Source organism: Penaeus vannamei, chromosome 32 (assembly GCF_042767895.1).
Source record: "Penaeus vannamei isolate JL-2024 chromosome 32, ASM4276789v1, whole genome shotgun sequence".
Classification (NCBI taxonomy): domain Eukaryota; kingdom Metazoa; phylum Arthropoda; class Malacostraca; order Decapoda; family Penaeidae; genus Penaeus; species Penaeus vannamei.
The window spans coordinates 4165438-4172937 of NC_091580.1; positions in this window are offsets into that span (position 1 = coordinate 4165438).

Here is a 7500-nt window from a genome sequence, read left to right on the forward strand (position 1 = left end):
CAGGCTGAACTAGACTAGGACAACACCTGAGGACAAGACACAGCTTCGTGTGACAAATGACATGGCTTGTTTTAAGAAACTGTGACCTACATTGATTATTATGATACCGACAAAGAAAATAAGTTATCCAATTAGATTTGCATGAACGAAGGACGTAAGACAATGGGTATTTTACCTCGTTAAAAGTTTCCTTAACCGGAGCAGATGAAACAATTAAATGTCCTTTTCTATGTTGAGCTTCGAGGCAAGAATGGTAATGATGAGTATAGGGTTTTATTCATTTTTACGAGTACATATTGTAATTATCTGTCTTGCAATACTCTCTTTTATGAAATCATTGATCAAACGTTGTCATTCCATTGATTAACTGCAAGAGTCTAGATTTTCCACGGATGAGACTAATTTAATAAAATTACAATTTTCTTAGAACCGGCAAGGGAGCCTGAAGTCAGAACTGGTGATATTTGCTTTTTGTTTTAACATTACAGGGGCCGCCTTTCTTCCCTCCTCATTAGGGAATAAGTTATTTCCCGTTCATTATGGTGGCAAATCACTGGAGACAACAGTATTGATGGAGATTGTGCACAGTGCAAGAAAATATCCCATGCAGTCGATTTGCGGTCTTTTATATGCACACTTACAGTTCATTTACAAAAATCAGCAAACGGCATTTTCATTGGAGAGTGATTACCAACAGATATAAAAAAGTTTTTAATCAGCTTTTACTGTAATAAGTATTTTGTATATATTATCTACGACTTTGAAAGCAATAAACTACCTGAAAGAGCTATCAGATGCAATTCATATTTCCATATTCCTTTACTTGGACAGATGTACCATTGTATTATTCTAATGCATTGCTAAAGTGATAATTTCCTCTCCTTTTCAGCCTTTTGAAGATTACCTGTACATATCTATTAGAAGGGCCCCTTCTAGAATATGTGAGTATGTCAGTAATGTCAGAAGAGTCATGCCATGTGCCAACAGAAATGGTCATCATTTACTGCTCATAACTTTATGAGGCAAGACTTTCAAATGGTGGGTGGCATGATATACCTTGCTAAGGTATATTGTTAAGCACCAAGGGGAGCAGTTAAGTTCTAATAGGAGCAATTAAACTCCAAGGGGCGCATGTAAGCTCCAAGGGGCGCAGTTAAGCTCCAAGGGGCGCAGGTAAGCTCCAAGGGGCGCAGGTAAGCTCCAAGGGGCGCAGGTAGGCTCCAAGGGGCGCAGTTAAGCTCCAAGGGGCGCAGGTAAGCCCCAAGGGGCGCAGGTAAGCTCCAAGGGGCGCAGGTAAACCCCAAGGGGCGCAGGTAAGCTCCAAGGGGCGCAGGTAAGCTCCAAGGGGCGCAGTTAAGCTCCAAGGGGCGCAGGAAAGCCCCAAGGGGCGCAGGTAAGCTCCAAGGGGCGCAGTTCAGCTCCAAGGGGCGCAGGTAGGCTCCAAGGGGCGCAATTAAGCTCCAAAGGGCACAGGCAAGCTTCAAGGGGCGCAGTTAAGCTCCAAAGGGCACAGGTAAGCTCCAAGGGGCGCAGTTAAGCTCCAAGGGGCGCAGGTAAGCTCCAAGGGGCGCAGGTAAGCTCCAAGGGGCGCAGGTAAGCTCCAAGGGGCGCAGGTAAGCTTCAAGGGGCGCAGGTAAGCTCCAAGGGACGCAGGTAAGTCCCAAGGGGCGCAGGTAAGCTCCAAGGGGCGCTGGTAAGCTCCAAGGGGCGCAGGTAAGCTCCAAGGGGCGCAGTTCAGCTCCAAGGGGCGCAGTTAAGCTCCAAGGGGCGCAGTTCAGCTTCAAGGGGCGCAGGTAAGCTCCAAGGGGCGCAGGTAAGCTCCAAGGGGCGCAGGTAAGCTCCAAGGGGCGCAGGTAAGCTCCAAGGGGCGCAGGTAAGCTCCAAGGGGCGCAGGTAAGCTTCAAGGGGCGCAGGTAAGCTCCAAGGGGCGCATTTAATCTCCAAGGGGCGCAGGTAAGCTCCAAGGGGCGCAGGTAACCTTCAAGGGGCGCAGGTAAGCTCCAAGGGGCGCAGGTAAGCTTCAAGGGGCGCAGGTAAGCTCCAAGGGGCGCAGGTAAGCTCCAAGGGGCGCAGGTAAGCTCCAAGGGGCGCAGGTAAGCTCCAAGGGGCGCAGGTAAGCTCCAAGGGGCGCAGGTAAGCTCCAAGGGGCGCAGGTAAGCTCCAAGGGGCGCAGTTAAGCTCCAAGGGGCGCAGTTAAGCTCCAAGGGGCGCAGTTAAGCTCCAAGGGGCGCAGGTAAGCTCCAAGGGGCGCAGGTAAGCTCCTAGGGGCGCAGGTAAGCTCCAAGGGGCGCAGGTAAGCTCCAAGGGGCGCAGGTAAGCTCCAAGGGGCGCAGGTAACCTTCAAGGGGCGCAGGTAAGCTCCAAGGGGCGCAGGCAAGCCCGAAGGGGCGCAGGTAAGCTTCAAGGGGCGCAGGTAAGCTCCAAGGGGCGCAGTTAATCTCCAAGGGGCGCAGGTAAGCTCCAAGGGGCGCAGGTAACCTTCAAGGGGCGCAGGTAAGCTCCAAGGGGCGCAGGTAAGCTCCAAGGGGCGCAGGTAAGCTCCAAGGGGCGCAGGTAAGCTCCAAGGGGCGCAGGTAAGCTCCAAGGGGCGCAGTTAAGCTCCAAGGGGCGCAGGTAAGCTCCAAGGGGCGCAGGTAAGCTCCAAGGGGCGCAGGTAAGCTCCAAGGGGCGCAGGTAAGCTCCAAGGGGCGCGGTTAATCTCCAAGGGGCGCAGGTAAGCTCCAAGGGGCGCAGGTAACCTTCAAGGGGCGCAGGCAAGCCCCAAGGGGCGCAGGTAAGCCCCAAGGGGCGCAGGTAAGCCCCAAGGGGCGCAGGTAAGCTCCAAGGGACGCAGGTAAGCTCCAAGGGGCGCAGGTAAGCTCCAAGGGGCGCAGGTAAGCTCCAAGGGGCGCAGGTAAGCTCCAAGGGGCGCAGGTAAGCTCCAAGGGGCGCAGGTAAGCTCCAAGGGGCGCAGGCAAGCCCGAAGGGGCGCAGGTAAGCTTCAAGGGGCGCAGGTAAGCTCCAAGGGGCGCAGTTAATCTCCAAGGGGCGCAGGTAAGCTCCAAGGGGCACAGGTAAGCCCCAAGGGGCGCAGGTAAGCTCCAAGGGGCGCAGGTAAGCTCCAAGGGGCGCAGGTAAGCTCCAAGGGGCGCAGGCAAGCCCCAAGGGGCGCAGGTAAGCCCCAAGGGGCGCAGGTAAGCTCCAAGGGGCGCAGGCAAGCCCCAAGGGGCGCAGGTAAGCTCCAAGGGGCGCAGGTAAGCCCCAAGGGGCGCAGGTAAGCTCCAAGGGGCGCAGGTAAGCTCCAAGGGGCGCAGGTAAGCTCCAAGGGGCGCAGGTAAGCTCCAAGGGGCGCAGGTAACCTTCAAGGGGCGCAGGTAAGCTCCAAGGGGCGCAGGCAAGCCCGAAGGGGCGCAGGTAAGCCCCAAGGGGCGCAGGTAAGCTCCAAGGGGCGCAGTTAATCTCCAAGGGGCGCAGGTAAGCTCCAAGGGGCGCAGGTAACCTTCAAGGGGCGCAGGTAAGCTCCAAGGGGCGCAGGTAAGCTCCAAGGGGCGCAGGTAAGCTCCAAGGGGCGCAGGTAAGCTCCAAGGGGCGCAGGTAAGCTCCAAGGGGCGCAGTTAAGCTCCAAGGGGCGCAGGTAAGCTCCAAGGGGCGCAGGTAAGCTCCAAGGGGCGCAGGTAAGCTCCAAGGGGCGCAGGTAAGCTCCAAGGGGCGCGGTTAATCTCCAAGGGGCGCAGGTAAGCTCCAAGGGGCGCAGGTAACCTTCAAGGGGCGCAGGTAAGCTCCAAGGGGCGCAGGCAAGCCCCAAGGGGCGCAGGTAAGCCCCAAGGGGCGCAGGTAAGCCCCAAGGGGCGCAGGTAAGCCCCAAGGGGCGCAGGTAAGCCCCAAGGGGCGCAGGTAAGCTCCAAGGGACGCAGGTAAGCTCCAAGGGGCGCAGGTAAGCTCCAAGGGGCGCAGGTAAGCTCCAAGGGGCGCAGGTAAGCTCCAAGGGGCGCAGGTAAGCTCCAAGGGGCGCAGGTAAGCTCCAAGGGGCGCAGGCAAGCCCGAAGGGGCGCAGGTAAGCTTCAAGGGGCGCAGGTAAGCTCCAAGGGGCGCAGTTAATCTCCAAGGGGCGCAGGTAAGCTCCAAGGGGCACAGGTAAGCCCCAAGGGGCGCAGGTAAGCTCCAAGGGGCGCAGGTAAGCTCCAAGGGGCGCAGGTAAGCTCCAAGGGGCGCAGGCAAGCCCCAAGGGGCGCAGGTAAGCCCCAAGGGGCGCAGGTAAGCTCCAAGGGGCGCAGGCAAGCCCCAAGGGGCGCAGGTAAGCTCCAAGGGGCGCAGGTAAGCTCCAAGGGGCGCAGGTAAGCTCCAAGGGGCGCAGGTAAGCTCCAAGGGGCGCAGGTAACCTTCAATGGGCGCAGGTAAGCTCCAAGGGGCGCAGGCAAGCCCGAAGGGGCGCAGGTAAGCTTCAAGGGGCGCAGGTAAGCTCCAAGGGGCGCAGTTAATCTCCAAGGGGCGCAGGTAAGCTCCAAGGGGCGCAGGTAACCTTCAAGGGGCGCAGGTAAGCTCCAAGGGGCGCAGGTAAGCTCCAAGGGGCGCAGGTAAGCTCCAAGGGGCGCAGGTAAGCTCCAAGGGGCGCAGGTAAGCTCCAAGGGGCGCAGTTAAGCTCCAAGGGGCGCAGGTAAGCTCCAAGGGGCGCAGGTAAGCTCCAAGGGGCGCAGGTAAGCTCCAAGGGGCGCAGGTAAGCTCCAAGGGGCGCGGTTAATCTCCAAGGGGCGCAGGTAAGCTCCAAGGGGCGCAGGTAACCTTCAAGGGGCGCAGGTAAGCTCCAAGGGGCGCAGGCAAGCCCCAAGGGGCGCAGGTAAGCCCCAAGGGGCGCAGGTAAGCCCCAAGGGGCGCAGGTAAGCCCCAAGGGGCGCAGGTAAGCCCCAAGGGGCGCAGGTAAGCTCCAAGGGACGCAGGTAAGCTCCAAGGGGCGCAGGTAAGCTCCAAGGGGCGCAGGTAAGCTCCAAGGGGCGCAGGTAAGCTCCAAGGGGCGCAGGTAAGCTCCAAGGGGCGCAGGTAAGCTCCAAGGGGCGCAGGCAAGCCCGAAGGGGCGCAGGTAAGCTTCAAGGGGCGCAGGTAAGCTCCAAGGGGCGCAGTTAATCTCCAAGGGGCGCAGGTAAGCTCCAAGGGGCACAGGTAAGCCCCAAGGGGCGCAGGTAAGCTCCAAGGGGCGCAGGTAAGCTCCAAGGGGCGCAGGTAAGCTCCAAGGGGCGCAGGCAAGCCCCAAGGGGCGCAGGTAAGCCCCAAGGGGCGCAGGTAAGCTCCAAGGGGCGCAGGCAAGCCCCAAGGGGCGCAGGTAAGCTCCAAGGGGCGCAGGTAAGCCCCAAGGGGCGCAGGTAAGCTCCAAGGGGCGCAGGTAAGCTCCAAGGGGCGCAGGTAAGCTCCAAGGGGCGCAGGCAAACCCCAAGGGGCGCAGGTAAGCCCCAAGGGGCGCAGGTAAGCTCCAAGGGGCGCAGTTAAGCTCCAAGGGGCGCAGGTAACCTTCAAGGGGCGCAGGTAAGCTCCAAGGGGCGCAGGTAAGCCCCAAGGGGCGCAGGTAAGCTCCAAGGGGCGCAGTTAATCTCCAAAGGGCGCAGTTAATCTCCAAAGGGCGCAGTTAATCTCCAAGGGGCGCAGGTAAGCTCCAAGGGGCGCAGGTAAGCTCCAAGGGGCGCAGTTAATCTCCAAGGGGCGCAGGTAAGCTCCAAGGGGCGCAGGTAAGCTCCAAGGGGCGCAGGTAAGCTCCAAGGGGCGCAGGTAAGCTCCAAGGGGCGCAGGTAAGCTCCAAGGGGCGCAGGTAAGCTCCAAGGGGCGCAGGTAAGCTCCAAGGGGCGCAGGTAAGCTCCAAGGGGCGCAGGCAAGCCCGAAGGGGCGCAGGTAAGCTTCAAGGGGCGCAGGTAAGCTCCAAGGGGCGCAGTTAATCTCCAAGGGGCGCAGGTAAGCTCCAAGGGGCGCAGGTAAGCCCCAAGGGGCGCAGGTAAGCTCCAAGGGGCGCAGGTAAGCTCCAAGGGGCGCAGGTAAGCTCCAAGGGGCGCAGGCAAGCCCCAAGGGGCGCAGGTAAGCCCCAAGGGGCGCAGGTAAGCTCCAAGGGGCGCAGGCAAGCCCCAAGGGGCGCAGGTAAGCTCCAAGGGGCGCAGGTAAGCCCCAAGGGGCGCAGGTAAGCTCCAAGGGGCGCAGGTAAGCTCCAAGGGGCGCAGGTAAGCTCCAAGGGGCGCAGGCAAACCCCAAGGGGCGCAGGTAAGCCCCAAGGGGCGCAGGTAAGCTCCAAGGGGCGCAGTTAAGCTCCAAGGGGCGCAGGTAACCTTCAAGGGGCGCAGGTAAGCTCCAAGGGGCGCAGGTAAGCCCCAAGGGGCGCAGGTAAGCTCCAAGGGGCGCAGTTAATCTCCAAAGGGCGCAGTTAATCTCCAAAGGGCGCAGTTAAGCTCCAAGGGGCGCAGGTAAGCTCCAAGGGGCGCAGGTAAGCTCCAAGGGGCGCAGGTAACCTTCAAGGGGCGCAGGTAAGCTCCAAGGGGCGCAGGTAAGCTCCAAGGGGCGCAGGTAAGCTCCAAGGGGCGCAGGCAAGCCCCAAGGGGCGCAGGTAAGCCCCAAGGGGCGCAGGTAAGCTCCAAGGGGCGCAGGCAAGCCCCAAGGGGCGCAGGTAAGCTCCAAGGGGCGCAGGTAAGCCCCAAGGGGCGCAGGTAAGCTCCAAGGGGCGCAGGTAAGCTCCAAGGGGCGCAGGTAAGCTCCAAGGGGCGCAGGCAAGCCCCAAGGGGCGCAGGTAAGCTCCAAGGGGCGCAGATAAGCTCCAAGGGGCGCAGTTAAGCTCCAAGGGGCGCAGGTAACCTTCAAGGGGCGCAGGTAAGCCCCAAGGGGCGCAGGTAAGCCCCAAGGGGCGCAGGTAAGCTCCAAGGGGCGCAGGTAAGCTCCAAGGGGCGCAGGTAAGCTCCAAGGGGCGCAGGTAAGCTCCAAGGGGCGCAGGCAAGCCCCAAGGGGTGCAGTTAATCTCCAAGGGGCGCAGGTAAGCCCCAAGGGGCGCAGTTAATCTCCAAGGGGCGCAGTTAATCTCCAAGGGGCGCAGTTAATCTCCAAGGGGCGCAGTTAATCTCCAAGGGGCGCAGTTAATCTCCAAGGGGCGCAGTTAATCTCCAAAGGGCGCATTTAATCTCCAAGGGGCGCAGTTAATCTCCAAGGGGCGCAGTTAATCTCCAAGGGGCGCAGTTAATCTCCAAGGGGCGCAGTTAATCTCCAAGGGGCGCAGTTAATCTCCAAGGGGCGCAGTTAATCTCCAAGGGGCGCAGTTAATCTCCAAGGGGCGCAGTTAATCTCCAAGGGGCGCGGTTAATCTCCAAGGGGCGCAGTTAATCTCCAAAGGGCGCATTTAATCTCCAAGGGGCGCAGTTCAGCTCCAAGGGGCGCAGTTAATCTCCAAGGGGCGCAGTTAATCTCCAAGGGGCGCAGTTAATCTCCAAGGGGCGCAGTTAATCTCCAAGGGGCGCATTTAATCTCCAAAGGGCGCATTTAATCTCCAAGGGGCGCAGTTAATCT